Below are 19,345 nucleotides of genomic sequence, written 5' to 3' on the forward strand. Positions count from 1 at the left end.
GACTTTGAGAAAAACACTGCAATTTTACTTTGATAAATGATCAGGACTGTCTTTATGGACTGTGAGAAAATTTTTGCTTTTGACCAACATTCTATCGATAAGTGTGTGCATTTCATTTCTTTGTTATTGTAATTATGAAAAAAAATTTGAAATCTGTATTGGCCACTGCCCAAAATAATTTGTAAATTATTTTGTGCGGAGCATGGGGGCTATGTAAGTAGGCTGTTTAGGTTTTTTTATTGGTAACGCCACATAGAGCTCTGTATGAAAAATCACTGGCTGTGCTGTGTGCAGTCAGTGGCTGGTTGGCATTGTTGTAATACTCGCCATTGTAGTGTTGGGCAGCTGGATGTTAACAGCGCATAGCGTTGGCAGTTGGAGTTGAGCCGCCAGCAGTGGTGGACGTGGGGAGAGAGATGGCGGAGTTTTGAAATTTGTAAGAATTGGTGTCATGAACTGATATATATATTATGACTATTAAGGTAAATACATTGTTTGTTCTCTATTAAAATCTTTCATTTGCTAAATATGCCTATCAGTAGATAGTGCCTTCAGTAGTTTGAATCTTTTATTTAGCTGGCAGTAGTGGCGCTCGCTGTATTGCAGTAGCTTGAGTAAGGAAGATTTTTGTGAGGTAAGTGATTTGTGAAACGTATAGGTTAATGTTAGTCAGGGCCATTCTTTTGTAGGGATTTTTGGAAGTCAGATTGCGTTGCGCCAAAAATATTGTGTTTCAGTTTAAGCACAGTCTTGTATAATTTTTCTAAGGGGACGTTTCACAGGATCCGTCTCTTCCTTGGATATGCCCACTTATGTAACTTGTGACAGACGAGTTTGTACGGCCTAACATCAAAAGAGACTGCCAGTGTGGACACAAATGTGTACAGCTTTTCAGCGCAGCAAAGTTAATCGACATGCACAGCGACCACTCGGTTGCTACGAGATTCTGAAAGATCAATTTCGGCACATTCATCTCAATGTGGTAGGGACCCTCCCAGACTCTGAGGGCCTCTTGCACATACTGTCATTCAATGATCGCGCCCCTGAACTACAATGCGGCGGAAATAACAGCAAGACTACTCTGAACACTGACAACACATTTGCCATAAAAATCGATGTACAACAATTCATGCTGTATGACATCCAGGCCAAGCTGGTAGATTACTTCCTCTAGGTTGAAGGGAAGCATGAGGAACGCGAGGTCAACAAAGGACATATCACCAGAGATTTCACTCACAGCTACGAACTCCCAATTGGTGAAGATTCACCTGAGATTACATCCAGTTTTTCGACTGAGGGTTTTCTCATCATTTCGGCCGCCAGAACACCACGATCGTCCTCTATCATTCCTACAGATGCTGACATCGCCACTTACCTGGCCTTGCTACACATACAAAACAGATTCACAACCAGTGGCACCAACTGTTCCACGTCATTTCCGCTACAGCCGATCCCTCACTGACCCCTGTCTCACCTTAGCCAATACCAACCACATTCAATGAAGCTCTGTCTTCTTGCTCACCAGAAATGGTCCAACTGTGCCCTGCATTGCAACCAGCCACAATGCAGTTGGTCGCACACGCAGATGCAAAGAGGTTAACAGCACACATGGCTCTTGACTTCCTTCCCCAATGCTCCATACTCGGCGCTCCGGTGTTGTGTTCGTGTGTGGGGGGGGGGGGGGGGGCAGGAAGAGCTCTTTTGGGGCTTCGTTAGTAATACTGTAGTAATACTGGCAGCTGAGGAGATAAGTCTCTCTCACCTGTGTAACAGCAGCTGTGAGTGGAAGATCTGGAAAGGACAGTGTGTCTGACCTTTACATCTTCCGCATGCATATCAGGTTGCACTGATTTTCATCTGCAACTGAACCATTATTAGTCACTGATTTTATCCTTTTTTGGAGTAAAATCCACATATTTAACAAATTTTCTTGTAAGGCACTTTTATGTCGTGCTCTCAGAACTTGGTCATCAGCAAATAAAACATTGTAAGTAAATCTGTTTATTTTCAGGTCCAATTTCTAGGGATTTTTATAATTCCATTCTTCTAAAACTTTGTTGGTATATATACAGGGTGGTCCACTGATAGCGACCGGGACAAATATCTCACGAAATAAGCATAAAAAACCTACAAAGAACGAAACTCTTCTAGCTTGAAGGGGGAAATCAGATGGTGCTATCGTTGGCCTGCTAGATGGCGCTGCCATAGGTCAAACGGATATCAGCTGCATTTTTTTCAAAAATAGGAACAACCATTTTTATTAAATAATCGTGTAGTACGTAAAGAAATATGAATGTTTTAGTTGGATCACTTTTTTCGCTATGTGATAGATGGCGATGTAATAGTCAGAAACGTATAAGTACGTGGTATCACGTAACATACCGCCAGTGCGGACGATATTTGCTTCGTAATACATTATCCGTGTTAAAATGGACCGTTTACAAATTGCGGAAAAGGTCGATATCGTGCTGATGCATGGCTGTTGTGATCAAATGCTCAATGGGTGTGTGTTATGTATGCTGCTCGGTATCCTGGACAACATCATCCAAGTGTCCGGACCGAACGTCGGATATTTACGTTATTTAAGGAAACAGGGAGTGTTCAGCCACATGTGAAACGTCAACCACGATCTGCAAACAAATGATGATGCAGATGATAAACAGGTATTCATTGCACAAATATATTATACTGGAACTGACATGTGATTACATTTTCACGCAATTTGGGTGCATAGATCCTGAGAAATCAGTACCCAGAACAACCACCTCTAGCCGTAATAACGGCCTTGATACGCCTGGGCATTGAGTCGAACAGAGCTTGGATGGCATGTACAGGTACAGCTGCCCATGCAGCTTCAACACGATACCACAGTTCATCAAGAATAGTGGCTGGCGTATTGTGACGAGCCAGTTGCTCGGCCACCATTGACCAGACGTTTTTAATTGGTGAGAGATCTGGAGAATGTGCTGGCCAGGGCAGCAGTCGAACATTTCCTGTATCCAGAAAGGCCCGTACAGGACCTGCAACATGCGGTCGTGCATTATCCTGCTCAAATGTAGGGCTTCGGAGGGATCGAATGAAGGGTAGAGCTACGGGTCGTAACACATCTGAAATGTAACGTCCACTGTTCAAAGTGCCGTCAGTGCGAAGAAGAGGTGACCAAGACGTGTATCCAATGGTACCCCATACCATCACGCCAGGTGATACGCCAGTATGGCGATGACGAATACATGCTTGAAACTTGCGTTCACCGCGATGTCGCCAAACACGGATGTGACCATCATGATGCTGTAAACAGAATCTGGATTCATCCGACGTTTTGCCATAGATTAGATTAGATTAGATTAATTTTTCGTTCCATAGATCCGTGTTGAGGAGATCCACGTGGATGTGGAACATGTCACCTTTTTTTTTTTAAAAAAAAAGAAAAGGCTGAAATACCATACTAGTAGTATAAATACACTCCTGGAAATTGAAATAAGAACATCGTGAATTCATTGTCCCAGGAAGGGGAAACTTTATTGACACATTCCTGGGGTCAGATACATCACATGATCACACTGACAGAACCACAGGCACATAGACACAGGCAACAGAGCATGCACAATGTCGGCACTAGTACAGTGTATATCCACATTTCGCAGCAATGCAGGCTGCTATTCTCCCATGGAGACGATCGTAGAGATGCTGGATGTAGTCCTGTGGAACGGCTTGCCATGCCATTTCCACCTGGCGCCTCAGTTGGACCAGCGTTCGTGCTGGACGTGCAGACTGCGTGAGATGACGCTTCATCCAGTCCCAAACATGCTCAATGGGGGACATATCCGGAGATCTTGCTGGCCAAGGTAGTTGACTTACACCTTCTAGAGCAAGTTGGGTGGCACGGGATACATGCGGACGTGCATTGTCCTGTTGGAACAGCAAGTTCCCTTGCCGGTCTAGGAATGGTAGAACGATGGGTTCGATGACGGTTTGGATGTACCGTGCACTATTCAGTGTCCCCTCGACGATCACCAGAGGTGTACAGCCAGTGTAGGAGATCGCTCCCCACACCATGATTCCGGGTGTTGGCCCTGTGTGCCTCGGTTGTATGCAGTCCTGATTGTGGCGCTCACCTGCACGGCGCCAAAAACGCAAACGACCATCATTGGCACCAAGGCAGAAGAGACTCTCATCGCTGAAGACGACACGTCTCCATTCGTCCCTCCATTCACGCCTGTCGCGTCACCACTGGAGTCGGGCTGCACGATGTCGTGGCGTGACCGGAAGACGGCCTAACGGTGTGCGGGACCATAGCCCAGCTTCATGGAGACGGTTGCGAATGGTCCTCGCCGATACCCCAGGAGCAACAGTGTCCCTAATTTGCTGGGAAGTGACGGTGCCGTCTCCTACGGCACTGCGTAGGATCCTACGGTCTTGGCGTGCATCCGTGCGTCGCTGCGGTTCGGCCCAGGTCGACGGGCACGTGCACCTTCCGCCGACCACTGGCGACAACATCGATGTACTGTGGAGACCTCACGCCCCACGTGTTGAGCAATTCGGCGGTACGTCCACCCGGCCTCCCGCATGCCCACTATACGCCCTCGCTCAAAGTCCGTCAACTGCACATACGGTTCACGTCCACGCTGTCGCGGCATGCTACCAGTGTTAGTGTTAAAGACTGCGATGGAGCTCCATATGCCACGGCAAACTGGCTGACACTGACGGCGGCGGTGCACAAATGCTGCGCAGCTAGCGCCATTCGACGGCCAACACCGCGGTTCCTGGTGTGTCCGCTGTGCCGTGCGTGTGATCATTGCTTGTACAGCCCTCTCGCAGTGTCCGGAGCAAGTATGGTGGGTCTGACACACCGGTGTCAATGTGTTCTTTTTTCCATTTCCAGGAGTGTATATACAACACATCATTTGTTGCTATTAAAAAAATCGTCAATGGAGTAAAAGGAGTTGGCTACTAGTAAGTCTTTCAGGCTCGTTTTAAACTGATCTTTATTTGTAACTAATTTTTTTATGTTTGCTGGCAAATTATTGAAGATGAGTGTTCCTGAGTAGTGGACCCCTTTTTGAACTAAAGTAAGTGCTTTCAAGTCCTTGTTCAGATCATTTTTGTTCCTGGTATTGTATGTATGAACTGAACTGTTTGTTGGAAAAAGAGATATATTATTTAGGACAAATTTCATTAAGGAGTAAATATACTGAGAGGCAGTAGTTAGTATACACAGTTCTTTGTAGAGGTTTCTACAAGACGTCCGTGAGTTTACTCCACAAATAATACGTATTACACCGTTTTGGACTCTGAAAACTTTTGTTTGACTTGAACAGTTACCCCAAAATATTATACCATATGACATTATGGAATGAAAGTAGGCAAAGTATGCAAGCTTTTTCACTTTTATGTCGCCTATGTCTGCTAACACTCGAGTCGCAAATACAGATTTGTTAAGGCGTTTCTGCAGTTCTGTGGTGTGTTCCTCCCAACTGAATTTATTATCAAGTTGTAATCCCAGAAATTTAAGACTGTCAACCTCTTCTATCTGCTCTTCTTCGTACTTTATGCATATGCTGGGTGGAAAGCTCTTACAGGTTCTGAATTGCTTGCAGTGAGTCTTTTCAAAGTTTAATGTAAATGAGTTGGCTTTAAACCATTTATTAATATCCATGAAAATATCATTAGCAGATCTTTCTAGAACTACACTCGACATACTATTTATTGCAATACTTGTGTCATCTGCAAACAAAACGAACTCTGCTTCTGTAACTGATGTACACAAGAAAAAGCAATGGCCCTAAGATGGATCCTTGTGGGACACCACATGTAATTTCTTCCCTTTCTGATGATGACTGATGACTTAATTCACTAGTCCCTTGCACTGACACCCTTTGTTTCCTGTTAGCGAGGTATGACTTGAACCATTTTGCAGCACTGCCCGTGACACCATAGAATTCTAATTTATTTAAAAGGATGTTGTGGTTTACACAATCGAATGCCTTTGACAAATCACAGAAAATACCTGCTGCTTGTAACTTGTTATTTAATTAATTAAATACTTTTTCACTGTAGGTGTAAATAGCCTTTTCGATATCAGAACCCTTCAGAAATCCAAACTGTGTTCTTGATAATATGTTATTTGTGGTCACATGGTAGAGAAGCTGCCTGTATATTACTTTTCCGAAAAATTTTGAGAATGCTGGCAAAAGTGAAATCGGTCTGTAGTTTGATGGCATCTCTTTATCCCCTTTCTTGAATAGAGGCTTAAAATCAGCATATTTCAGCCAGTCAGGAAATGTCCCAGTTAAAGTTGACTGATTACACAAGTAATTTTGTTGATATTTCATCGTAACCACTAGAATGCTTTGTTTTTAAAGATTTTATTATGGAAGTTATTTCTTTTGGTGAAGTGAGTGACATGTTCATATACCTGAAGCTATTTGTAAAGGCTAGTTTCAGATATACAAGGGCATTATTTACTGATCCTGACAATCTCATTCTATCAGTAACGTATATAAAGTACTTGTTAAATAGATTTGCCACACTATGCCCATCGGTTACTAATGTGTCGTCTACCGTTAGTGCTATTTGCTCCTGTTCCTTTCTGGTTCTACCAGTCTCCTCTTTCACTATATCCCATATTGTTTTTATTTTGTTCCCTGACATTGCTATCTTCTTCTCGTAGTGTATTTGTTTAGATGCCTGAATTACTTTTTTTAAATATTTTACAGTATTCCTTGTATTTAGCTGTATCAGCATTGGAGCTAATCTTGTCTTACAGGAAATCTTTATTCCTTGTGTGATCCATTGTTTTATTATAGACTTCTGTTTAATTTGAGTTACTTTTAGAGGAAAACAGTTTTCAAACATGGTACTGACATTGTTCATGAATGTGTTATATTTTTCATTCATGTCAAGTGCACTATAAACACCTTTCCAGTTCATATCTTTGAGCAGTTTTCTAAAACACTCAATTTTTGGTTGATTGAATACTCTCCTGTACTCAGATTTAGTAGTCTTGATAATCTGCTTAGACTTTACATCTAAAACAAGGAGCTGCATGTCATGATCTAACAGTCCATTTATTACAGGTTTTATGATATGATTTTGTTCCTTTGATTTGTCTATAAAATGTTATCATTGGGTGTCCTTGAGGATTTAGTGATCATAGTTGGAAAGTTTACAGCGTGAGTTGGATTGAAAGACAGCATTACTAACTGCAGTAAATGTTTACTGGAAGATTGAATTAGAAAATCTGTATTAAAGTCACCAGCAATCAAAATTTCTTTGTTTCTTACTGTTAAATAACCCAAAAGAGCTTCTAGATGATTTATGAATAGATTATAATTTCTTGCAGGTGCTTGGTAAATAGTTACTACTATACAGGATCTGTTATGGAACTCTACTTCTTTTGCACATACTTCTAGATGCTACTCTAAAAACATTCGTGCACCCAGGTTCGTCGTTGAGTACACCATCGCTGGCGCTCCTGTCTGTGATGCAGCATAAGGGTAACCACAGCTATGGTCTCCGAGCTGCTGCAAACGTCGTCGAAGTGTTCGTGCAGATGGTTGTTGTCTTGCAAACATCCCCATCTGTTGACTCAGGGATCGAGACGTGGTTGCACGATCCGTTACAGCCATGCGGATATGATGCCTGTCATCTCGACTGCTAGTGATACGAGGCCGTTGGGATCCAGCACGGCGTTCCGTATTTACCTGCTGAACCGACCGATTCCATATTCTGCTAACAGTCATTGGATCTCTACCAACGCGAGCAGCAATGTCGCAATACAATAAACCGCAATCGCGATAGGCTACAATTCGACATTTATAGAAGTTGGAAACGTGATGGTACGCATTCATCCTCCTTACACGAGGCATCGCAACAAAGTTTCACCAGGCAACGCCGGTCAACTGCTGTTTGTGTATGAGAAATGGGTTGGAAACTTTCCTCATGTCAGCACGTTGTAGGTGTAGCAATTTTAATGGCCAGTAGTATAGCTGCTGTCGCGGCTAATCCACACATCAGTAGCAGACAAATTGCGCGAGAATCGGTAATCTCAAAAACGTCGGTGTTGGGAATGCTACATCAACATCGATTGCACCCGTACCATATTTCTGTGCACCAGCAATTGTATGGCGACGACTTTGAACGTCGTGTACAATTCTGCCACTGGACAAGAGAAATTACGGGACGATGACAGATTTTTTGCACACGTTCTATTTAGCGACAAAGCGTCATTCACCAACACCAGTAACGTAAACCAGCACAATATGCACTATTGGGCAACGGAAAATCCATGATGGCTGCGACAAGTGGAACACCAGCGACCTTGGCGGGTTAATGTATGATGCAGCATTGTGGGAGGAAGGATAGTTGGCCCCCATTTTATCGATGGCAATCTAAATGGTGCAATGTATGCTGATTTCCTACGTAATGGCAATGTACTTCCAACATGATGGATGTCCGGCACATAGCTCGAGTGCGGTGAAGCGGTATTGAATAGCATATTTCATGACAGGTGGATTGGTCGTCAAAGCACCATGCCATGGCCCGCACTTTCACCAGATCTGACGTCCCAGGATTTCTTTCGTAGGGAAAGTTGAGGGATATTTGTTATCGTGATCCACTGACAACATCTGACAACATGCGTCAGCACGTTGTCAATGCATGTGCCAACATTACGGAAGGCGAACTACTCGCAGTTGAGAGGAATGTCGTTACATGTATTGGCAAATGCATTGAGGTTGCCGACCATCATTTTGAACATTTATTGCATTAATGTGGTATTTACAGGCAATCACGCTGTAACAGCATGCGTTCTTGGAAATGATAAGTTCACAAAGGTACATGTATCAAATTGGAACAACCGATATAAAATGTTCAAACGTACCTACGTCCTGCATTTTAATTTAAAAAACGTACCTGTTACCCCCCCCCCCCCCATGAACCATGGGCCTTGCCGGTGGTGGGGAGGCTTGCATGCCTCAGCGATACAGATAGCCATACTGTAAACGGCTGAAAGCAGGGGGAAACTACGGCTATAATTTTTCCCATTCGGACCTCCGGGTGGGGACTACTCAAAAGGATGCATTATCAGGAGAAAGGAAACTGGTGTTCTACAGATCGGAACGTGGAATGTCAGATGCCTTAATCGGGCAGGTAGGTTAGAAAATTTAAAAAGGGAAATGGATAGGTTAAAGTTAGATATAGTGGAAGTTAGTGAAGTTCGGTGGCAGGAGGAACAAGACTTCTGGTCAGGTGACTACAGGGTTATAAACACAAAATCAAATAGGGGTAATGCAGGAGTAGGTTTAATAATGAGTAGGAAAATAGGAATGTGTGATGAAATAAAAGAAATTATTCAGATAGTGAAGGGTGACGAAAATTTAATAGTCATGGGTGACAAATTCGAGTGTAGGAGAAGGGAGAGAAGGAAACATAGTAGGTGAATATGGATTGGGGATAAGAACTGAAAGAGGAAGCTGCCTGGTAGTCTTTTGCAAAGAGCACAACTTAATCATAGCCAACACTTGGTTTAAGAATCATGAAAGAAGGTTGTATACATGGAAGAACCCTGGAGATACTAAAAGGTATCAGATAGATTATATAATTGTAACACAGAGATTTAGGAACCAGGTTTTAAATTGTAAGACATTTCCAGGGGCAGATGTGGACTCTGACCACAATCTATTGGTTATGAACTGTAGATTAAAACTGAAGAAACTGCAAAAAGGTGGGAATTTAAGGAGATGGGACCTGGATAAACTGTAAAAACCAGAGGTTGTACAGAGTTTCAGGGAGAGAATAAGGGAACAATTGACAGCAGTGGGGGAAAGAAATACAGTAGAAGAAGAATGGGTAGCTTTGAGGGATGAAGTAGTGAAGGCACCAGAGGATCAAGTAGGTAAAAAAACGAGGGCTAGTAGAAATCCTTAGGTAACAGAAGAAATATTGAATTTAATTGATGAAAGGAGAAAATATAAAAATGCAGTAAATGAAGCAGGCAAAAAGGAATACAAACGTCTCAAAAATGAGATCCACAGTGTAACATTACAGGACATATTGGGACATATTGAAGTATTCGATACTGTAGACTTTTAGGAGATGTCGATACGGATATGCAAAATGTAAAGGGAAATTTTGGTGATGTTTAAATATTGTACTGTGTCAATATTAGGACATTTTGCACAGAAAGAACAAAAATAGAATTAATGTAAATATATATTAGTGTTAGTAACCTATTTTCATTCAATTTTGTAATTATATTTCGTTTTGTAAAAGAAAGACTCACTGTTTGCTGCAGCTCTGATTAATTGTATAAATTATCAGTTTTGAGCAAAATTATTTCGTATAATATGGAGAAGATATTTTTAAAAACTCACCAGCTAAAGAGAAAGTCTGTAAAAGAACGTTTAATGCACACTCCTCGAACTTTCTATGGAGAAATTCTATATTATGATCGCAAAAATACGAAAACTTCTGAAAACTGTTTCATAACCTAATTTCGAAGGACGATTTGTATCAGGAAATATTGCTAAAAAGATTTATTTACGTTTTGAAACACGATTTAAGTCATTTTGCATATAAATGGTTGTTCTGAATCACTCAAGAAATATCCAGAATCAAATGTCGGGATGTTTCTGGAAACGTCGGTGCAAATCTGGTGAAGGTTGTCCAGAAGCTGGTAGAAGGATGTTATAAAGTCTATTTGGAAATTATGCTTGTAAGAATTTATATGTACTGATACTTTTACTTACTTTAATCTGTACTAAAATTCTGTAATGTCTAATTTAGTTTTAAGTCGTGAATTGCTATCGTATTGTAAACAAAACATTGTCAAAGACTCTCATTGTTTGGAAAGTTATTAATACACCTAGGAGTTGTCAGTTGCCAGTTCAGTTCGGATATGCAGTGCGGTTAGCTCGGAGAGTCAGTTGTTGAGTCTGTGAAGTCTGTCAGTTCTGTTTGTAAATAAACGTCTGTAATGAAGAATTACTTGTTGTCGTCAATATGAGCTCAAGACCTTTTTGCACGAGGCAGACACCTCCTAATGCAACGTTATAATTTGGTTGAGGAAGCTGGGATGTTATAACAGGAAGTGCAAAATGGCTAAGCAGGGATGGTTAGAGGACAAATGTAAGGATTTAGAGGCTTATCTCACTAGGGGTAAGATAGAAACTGCCTACAGGAAAATTAAAGAGAGCTTTGGAGAAGTGAGAGCCACATGTATGAATATCAAGAGCTCAGATGGAAACCCAGTTCTAAGCAAAGAAAGGAAAGCAGAAAGTTGGAAGGAGTATATAGAGGGTCTATGCAAGGGCGATGTACTTGAGGACAATATTATGGAAATGGAAGAGGATGTAGATGAAGATGAAATGGGAGATATGATACTGTGTGAAGAGTTTGACAGAGCACTGAAAGACCTGAGTCGAAACAAGGCCCCGGGAGTAGACAACATTCCATTAGAACTACTGACAGCCTTGGGAGAGCCAGTCCTGACAAAACTCTACCATCTGGTGAGCAAGATGTATGAAACAGGCGAAATACCCTCAGACTTCAAGAAGAATATAATAATTCCAATCCCAAAGAAAGCAGGTGTTGACAGATGTGAAAATTACCGAACAATCAGTTTAATGAGCCACAGCTGCAAAATACTAACACGAATTCTTTACAGACAAATGGAAGAAATAGTAGAAGCCGACTTCGGGGAAGATCAGTTTGGATTCTGTAGAAATACTGGAACGCGTGAGGCAGTACTGACCTTACGACTTATCTTAGAAGAAAGATTAAGGAAAAGGAAACCTATATTTCTAGCATTTGTAGTCTTAGAGAAAGCTTTTGACAATGTTGATTGGAATACTCTCTTTCGAACTCTAAAGGTGTCTGGGGTAAAATACAGGGAGCGAAAGGCTATTTACAATTTGTACAGAAACCAGATGGCAGTCATAAGAGTCGAGGGGCATGAAAGGGAAGCAGTGGTTGGGAAGGGAGTGAGACAGGGTTGTAGCCTCTCCCCGATGTTATTCAATCTGTATATTGAGCAAGCAGTGAAGGGAACAAAAGAAAAATTCGGAGTAGGTATTGGAAGAGCAGTTGAATGGAATGGACAGTGTCTTGAAAGGAGGATATAAGATGAACATCAACAAAAGCAAAACGAGGATAATGGAATGTAGTCGAATTAAGTCGGGTGATGCTGAGGGAATTAGATTAGGAAATGAGACACTTAAAGTAGTAAAGGAGTTTTGCTGTTTGGAGAGCAAAATAACTGATGATGGTCGAAGTAGAGAGGATATAAAATGTAGACTGGCAATGGCAAGGAAAGCGTTTCTGAAGAAGAGAAATTTGTTAACATCGAGTATAGATTTAAGTGTCAGGAAGTCATTTCAGAATGTATTTGTATGGAGTGTAGCCATGTATGGAAGTGAAACATGGACGATAAATAGTTTAGACAAGAAGAGAATAGAAGCTTTCGAAATGTGGTGCTACAGAAGAATGCTGAAGATTAGATGGGTAGATCACATAACTAATGAGGAAGTATTGAATAGGAGTGGGGAGAAGAGAGGTTTGTGGCACAACTTGACCAGAAGAAGGGATCGGTTGGTAGGACATGTTCTGAGACATCAAGGAATCACCAATTTAGTATTGGAGGGCAGCGTGGAGGGTAAAAATCGTAGAGGGAGACCAAGAAATGAATACACTAAGCTGATGAAGAAGGATGTAGGTTGCAGTAGGTTCTAGGAGATGGAGAAGCTTGCACAGGATAGAGTAGCATGGAGAGCTGCATCAAACCAGTCTCAGGACTGAAGACGAAACTAACAACCTGTTACCAACTGTTCGTCTAAAATTGTGAGCCATATGCTTGTGACTATTACAGCGCCATCTATCACAAAGCGAAAAAAATGGTCCAACTAAAACATTCATATATCTTTACGTACTACACTAATATGTAATATAAAATGGGGGTTCCTATTTAAACAAAATTCTGTTGATATACGTTTGACCTATGGCAGCGCCATCTTGTGGGCCAACCATCGCGCCATCTGGTTTCCCCCTTCAAGCTAGACGTGTTTCGTTCTGTGTAGTTTTTTCGTTTGACGCTTATTTCATGAGATCTTTGACCCTATATATATATATATATATATATATATATATATTGACAATAAATCAGGGCTAAAAGCAGGGTATGGCTCTCACCAGTGATACCCTGGTTTTAGTCCCTGATTTATAGCCAATAAATCTTCGTTTATACTGTTTTTGTGCTTCATATTCAGATTTCTGAGATGACATGAGTGGTAAAATAACGAAATGTTGTTGTTACTTACTGGAGGAATCTCAAGCCACTTCATAACAAGGAAACAAATAATCAGTAAAGAACTGTCAAGTTATCCAGATAACGCCAGTATTTTCCAGACTTTTTAAAATGAATTACGACAGACTCTATAAAGTATTTTCATTTTCAGTAGCAGACAGTTTGGATGATCCCAAAGGGGTGGCACCTGGCTGACGCAGACCAGTTAGTTTGCATGAGTGAAACATCATGATTGATTCTGACAAAATCATTTCTGCTGGTCACACAACCACTATTGACATTGGTACCACAACATCGCTCAGTGAGCTACATTCTACACTCCTGGAAATGGAAAAAAGAACACATTGACACCGGTGTGTCAGACCCACCATACTTGCTCCGGACACTGCGAGAGGGCTGTACAAGCAATGATCACACGCACGGCACAGCGGACACACCAGGAACCGCGGTGTTGGCCGTCGAATGGCGCTAGCTGCGCAGCATTTGTGCACCGCCGCCGTCAGTGTTAGCCAGTTTGCCGTGGCATACGGAGCTCCATTGCAGTCTTTAACACTAACACTGGTAGCATGCTGCGACAGCGTGGACGTGAACCGTATGTGCAGTTGACGGACTTTGAGCGAGGGCGTATAGTGGGCATGCGGGAGGCCGGGTGGACGTACTGCCGAATTGCTCAACATGTGGGGCGTGAGGTCTCCACAGTACATCGATGTTGTCGCCAGTGGTCGGCGGAAGGTGCACGTGCCTGTCGACCTGGGACCGGACCGCAGCGACGCACGGATGCACGCCAAGACCGTAGGATCCTACGCAGTGCCGTAGGAGACGGCACCGTCACTTCCCAGCAAATTAGGGACACTGTTGCTCCTGGGGTATCGGCGAGGACCATTCGCAACCGTCTCCATGAAGCTGGGCTACGGTCCCGTTAGGCCGTCTTCCGCTCACGCCCCAACATCGTGCAGCCCGCCTCCAGTGGTGTCGCGACAGGCGTGAATGGAGGGACGAATGGAGACGTGTCGTCTTCAGCGATGAGAGTCGCTTCTGCCTTGGTGCCAATGATGGTCGTATGCGTGTTTGGCGCCGTGCAGGTGAGCGCCACAATCAGGACTGCATACGAGCGAGGCACACAGGGCAAACACACGGCATCATGGTGTGGGGAGCGATCTCCTACACTGGCCGTACACCTCTGGTGATCGTCGAGGGGACACTGAATAGTGCACGGTACATCCAAACCGTCATCGAACCCATCGTTCTACCATTCCTAGACCGGCAAGGGAACTTGCTGTTCCAACAGGACAATGCACGTCCGCATGTATCCCGTGCCACCCAACGCGCTCTAGAAGGTGTAAGTCAACTACCCTGGCCAGCAAGATCTCCGGATCTGTCCCCCATTGAGCATGTTTGGGACTGGATGAAGCGTCATCTCACGCGGTCTGCACGTCCAGCACGAACGCTGGTCCAACTGAGGCGCCAGGTGGAAATGGCATGGCAAGCCGTTCCACAGGACTACATCCAGCATCTCTACGATCGTCTCCATGGGAGAATAGCAGCCTGCATTGCTGCGAAAGGTGGATATACACTGTACTAGTGCCGACATTGTGCATGCTCTGTTGCCTGTGTCTATGTGCCTGTGGTTCTGTCAGTGTGATCATGTGATGTATCTGACCCCAGGAATGTGTCAATAAAGTTTCCCCTTCCTGGGACAATGAATTCACGGTGTTCTTATTTCAATTTCCAGGAGTGTATGTTTTCCTCCAATTCCATCTGATGACTACCTCTCTGGCCAATACAACCAGCCTTATGGTTCATCCACGTCGAGGCCAGTTTCCAACGCTGTGGCATAGTGTTGGAACTGTAGTTTTAGCGATATCAGTAAGAAGTGGCACGAAAGTTGCACTCAGTACTGCAGTGGCAACCATGGCTAGTAGGGGCAGTATGGCGACATTTTGTCTAGAAGTGAGTGTATACAAAAGGATTCTGTTTCAGGCTAGCCGCATTCAGCAGAGAACTCAAAATTGCGGTGGTAATACCTGGAACAGACAGCACGATTTCACCACACCAGGACAAGACTCTTGTTGTAGGCTACCTGGCTGGGTGCCAGGTTTTAGTGTGACAAGTGAGCACCAGAGCCATATAAATAGTAGCGGATTTTGAAGCAGATTCATTCGTAGTCCAGCAGCACCTCGATTACTCGAAGACCACACCAGACAATGAGACGATTGAGCATCGCCAGCTGCAGCTGTGCATTCGAGACCAGGTTGGCGCAGCACTGAGTTTGTTGTGGGGCTTGGTGCCACAGCGCCACTGACCAATCGCTCATGCCTGCCATCATCCGACTCCTCCCAGAGTGCAGTGAGTCGTGTCCTGTGCACAGCAGTCTCTAGACGCTGCCACAGGAGACATGGCTAAGTCAGCAGGAGCAGGTGTTCCACACGAGACGATGTTGCAGCAGAAGGAACGCGCTGCTGATGCTGAGAAGCTGTGGCCTTCTGATAGGCCTCCAGCCATCATTCAGCATGTTGTTAACGTTTCAGGGTGCCAATGTGAGCATATCCCCATCTGGACAGAAACAGCCTTCCGCGAGCCGGCACTGGCCAGGGTCCCCGTAGTGAGACGTTTCTGCCTCGTCGAACTAACATTGCAGTGTGTACTCAAAGTTGATTAAAGCATTTCTTTTGGACAGCAGTGTACCCACTGACCATTCTGGGCCACCACTAACACCAGTGGTTGCTGCTGCACTCTACATAGTAGTGTCAGCAGCTGGAGCAGCAACACCTACAGCTTCCATACGTGGATGAAGAAAATGAATCGACTACTGCAGGCGTGCATTTTTATCCATACACAGTGCTGTGACTGCTGACGTTTTTCGTTGACTGCAAGGTCATGGCAAGTCAATGGGTTTTGCCAGGATTGAGTTGCGCTTGTAAGTTCAGTATGTGACAGGATGGTATTTCTGATAATCATTTAGGAAGTGGAGCTAAGTTTATTAATCATTGTTTCGATGTGTAGTAGTACATAATTATGAGTATCCACTCAAGTGAGATTAATTAAGTTATGGTAAGAAGGTAGTGTTATAGGTTCTTTGGTGTTCCTTATCTATATAAACGATTTGGGAGACAATCTGAGCAGCTGTCTTAGGTTGTTTGCAGATGACGCTATCGTTTATCGACTAATAAAGTCATCAGAAGATCAAAAGAAATTGCAGAACGATTATGAAAAGATATCTGTATGCTGCGAAAATTGGCAATTAATACTCACTAACGAAAAGTGTGAGGCCATCCACACGAGTGCTAAAAGAAATCCGTTAAACTTCGGTTACATCAGTTACATCAGTCAAATCTAAAGGCCATAAATTCAATTAAATACCTAGGAATTATAGTTACAAACAACTTAAATTGGAAGGAGCACATAGAAAATGTTGTGGGGAAAACTAACCAAAGACTACGTTTTATTGGCAGGGCACTCAGAAAATGTAACAGATCCACTGAGGAGACTGCCTACACTACGCTTGTCTGTCCTCTTTTAGAATACTGCTGCGCGGTGTGGAATCCTTATCTATGGGACCACGGCTAGCCCAGCGGTGTGGGATCCTTATCTGTAGGACCACGGGTGGTCCCTTCGTGGACTGCATTTTCCTCTTCTTCTCCCAGAACTTCTTCATTCTTTCTTTCCTTCTCTCTCGCTCTTCTTCCGAGATGTTCAGTGTTCTTTTCTCCTGTCGGCTCCACTGGTGACACTCTAATCTTTTCCTGTATTCTTCTCTGTCATTGATCTCCGGCATAGTGGTCGGTGTATATTTGTTCCTCCAATTTTCCTTTCCTTCGACCTTGATCCCCAATTCAACCAGTCCTTCCGAAGTTCAACAACCCACTTGATTCCTGTCTTTCCCCTTGTCCTCCCTGTTGTTTCCCATACTCTCTTCGTCATTGTGTCTATACTCATGCTAATTACATGTCCAGCAAACCTTGCCCTTTTGAGTCTGATTTCCTTGGATATTGTTCTCATATTCCGGTACAGTTCTTCCCTAGGTCTTCGCATCCATCTCTCTCCACCTCTTTTGGGACCCCGTATTTTTCTCAGTATTTTTCTCTCTTCTTTCTCTAGTTGTTCTGCCTCATTTCTTCCTAGTGTCATCATCTCAGCAGCATATAATACTGCATTCCTCAATTCCTTACTGTTGCCTTGTCGTGGCTTATCTGTTCCTCAGTGGATATATTCTTTTTATTGTGTATCTCTCTCATACAGAAGGCTGACCTCATCTTCTTTACCCTCTCTGTTATTCCCTCCTTGCTCCTGTTCCTTCCCGTTATAAATTCTCCCAGGTATTTAAATTTTTCCACCATTTGCACAGTGCCTTCCTGTGTTTCCCAGTCTTCAGCGATATTTAATGTCTTTGTCTTGTCATAGGCGTTCCTCAGTCCCACCTTACTGGCTACCTTACTTAAGTTGTCGAATTGTGTCTTTGCATCTTATTCTGTCTCACTTACTATTGCTATGTCGTCTGCAAATGCTAGGCAGTCCACTTGAGCCCTGTTGTCCTTTTTGTCCTTTGGTCTTTAGTATCCTCTTTTCCTCATTTATTGCTCTCCACTGCCTGGTCACTTGGTGCAGTGCTATATTGAACAACAATGGTGACAATCCATCTCCCTGTTTAACACCAATCTTGATCTCACATTCTTCTGAGAGTGCTCCTCTGAATCTCACCCTTGCTTTTGTATCTGTCAGAATTTCTTTTATGAGTTCTTGTGTATTTTCATCAACTCCTCTGTTCTTCGGGATCCTAACAAGAGTCTGTATGTCGATGGAGTCATATGCCTTTGTGAAGTCCACGAAGGTTATCACTGTCTTTTTGTTTTCTAAGGCCCTATGTTCTATCAGTTGCTTCAGGATAAGTATCTGTTCCATACATCCTCTTCCCTTCCTGAATCCCGCTTGGTAGTTGTCAACTGCACTTTCTGTACTTTCATCATTAAAACAATGGCGTTTCGTTGCTAAGGAATCTTCTCACGACATTTCAATCGCCAACTTTCTCCTCCAAAGGCGAAAATATTTTGTTGATGTCGAACTGCATAGGGAGAAATGATCACCACGATAAAATAAGGGAAATGAGAGGTCGTATGGAAAGATATAGGTGTTCGTATTTTCCACGCACTATGCGGCATTGGAATAATAAAGAATTGTGAAGGTGATTCGATGAACCCTCCGTCAGGCACTTAAACGTGATTTGTAGAGTATCCATGTAGATGTAGATGAAGTAACATGATAGTGTAACAGCTAAGTGTCATGGCTTGTATTTAAGCATGTAAGGTAGTGAGAAGTGTTGGGATAGTCGCATGTTCAGGAGTTTCTTTTCGTTTTATTTTGTGTAATTGATAAGAGGTAATCATCTCTTGGTCAGTACCACAGGGAGCAGATTTTTCAGTACCGCATGGGGGCTACCACAGAGGAACTATCGAGAATTTTAAGAGACGAAGTAGATAAGGTGCGAGTGAACAACGCAAAGTGGTGCAAGAGATTAGAAGCACTTGATGCTAGGAGAAGGGAAAAGATTACTGCAAATCTCCAAAGTACAGAGAAAAGTTGTGAAGAAAGTACAAAGATTGGGTGATCAAAAACGTTAGGGAAGTGAGGAATATGACAATTTTGCAAAGGAGGGAAAGAGAGGAAGCAGAGAGGAGGAAGCAGGAGCAAGCTGAAAGGGAGAGGATCAGTCTTGGGGATAGTTCACCAGTTTCTGCGGGACAGCCGGCTACCGTTAATGTAGTTGAACCTATCAGTCATGGGAAGATTAAATTAGTTGCAGATGATGTAGTAACACAAGTTGCTGGGCAGTTAGTCGATGTGAAGAGCAGTTACGTTGTTGAAGTTAAGGTGAGCAATGCAGAAACATCAGATCCAATATAAAGTGGAATTGTGGGGTCTGAGGTAGTAGGAATGAGTCTGGGCTGTACTGAAGTGTGTGGGGATGGTAACATGTGTGATTTAATTGCAGTAGTATCTGCCCCATTGGCTGATAATGGGTGTTATGTTGAATCTGGAGAGCCTAGGACA

The sequence above is a fragment of the Schistocerca gregaria genome, chromosome 4 (assembly GCF_023897955.1).
Source record: "Schistocerca gregaria isolate iqSchGreg1 chromosome 4, iqSchGreg1.2, whole genome shotgun sequence".
Taxonomy (NCBI): Eukaryota; Metazoa; Arthropoda; class Insecta; order Orthoptera; family Acrididae; genus Schistocerca; species Schistocerca gregaria.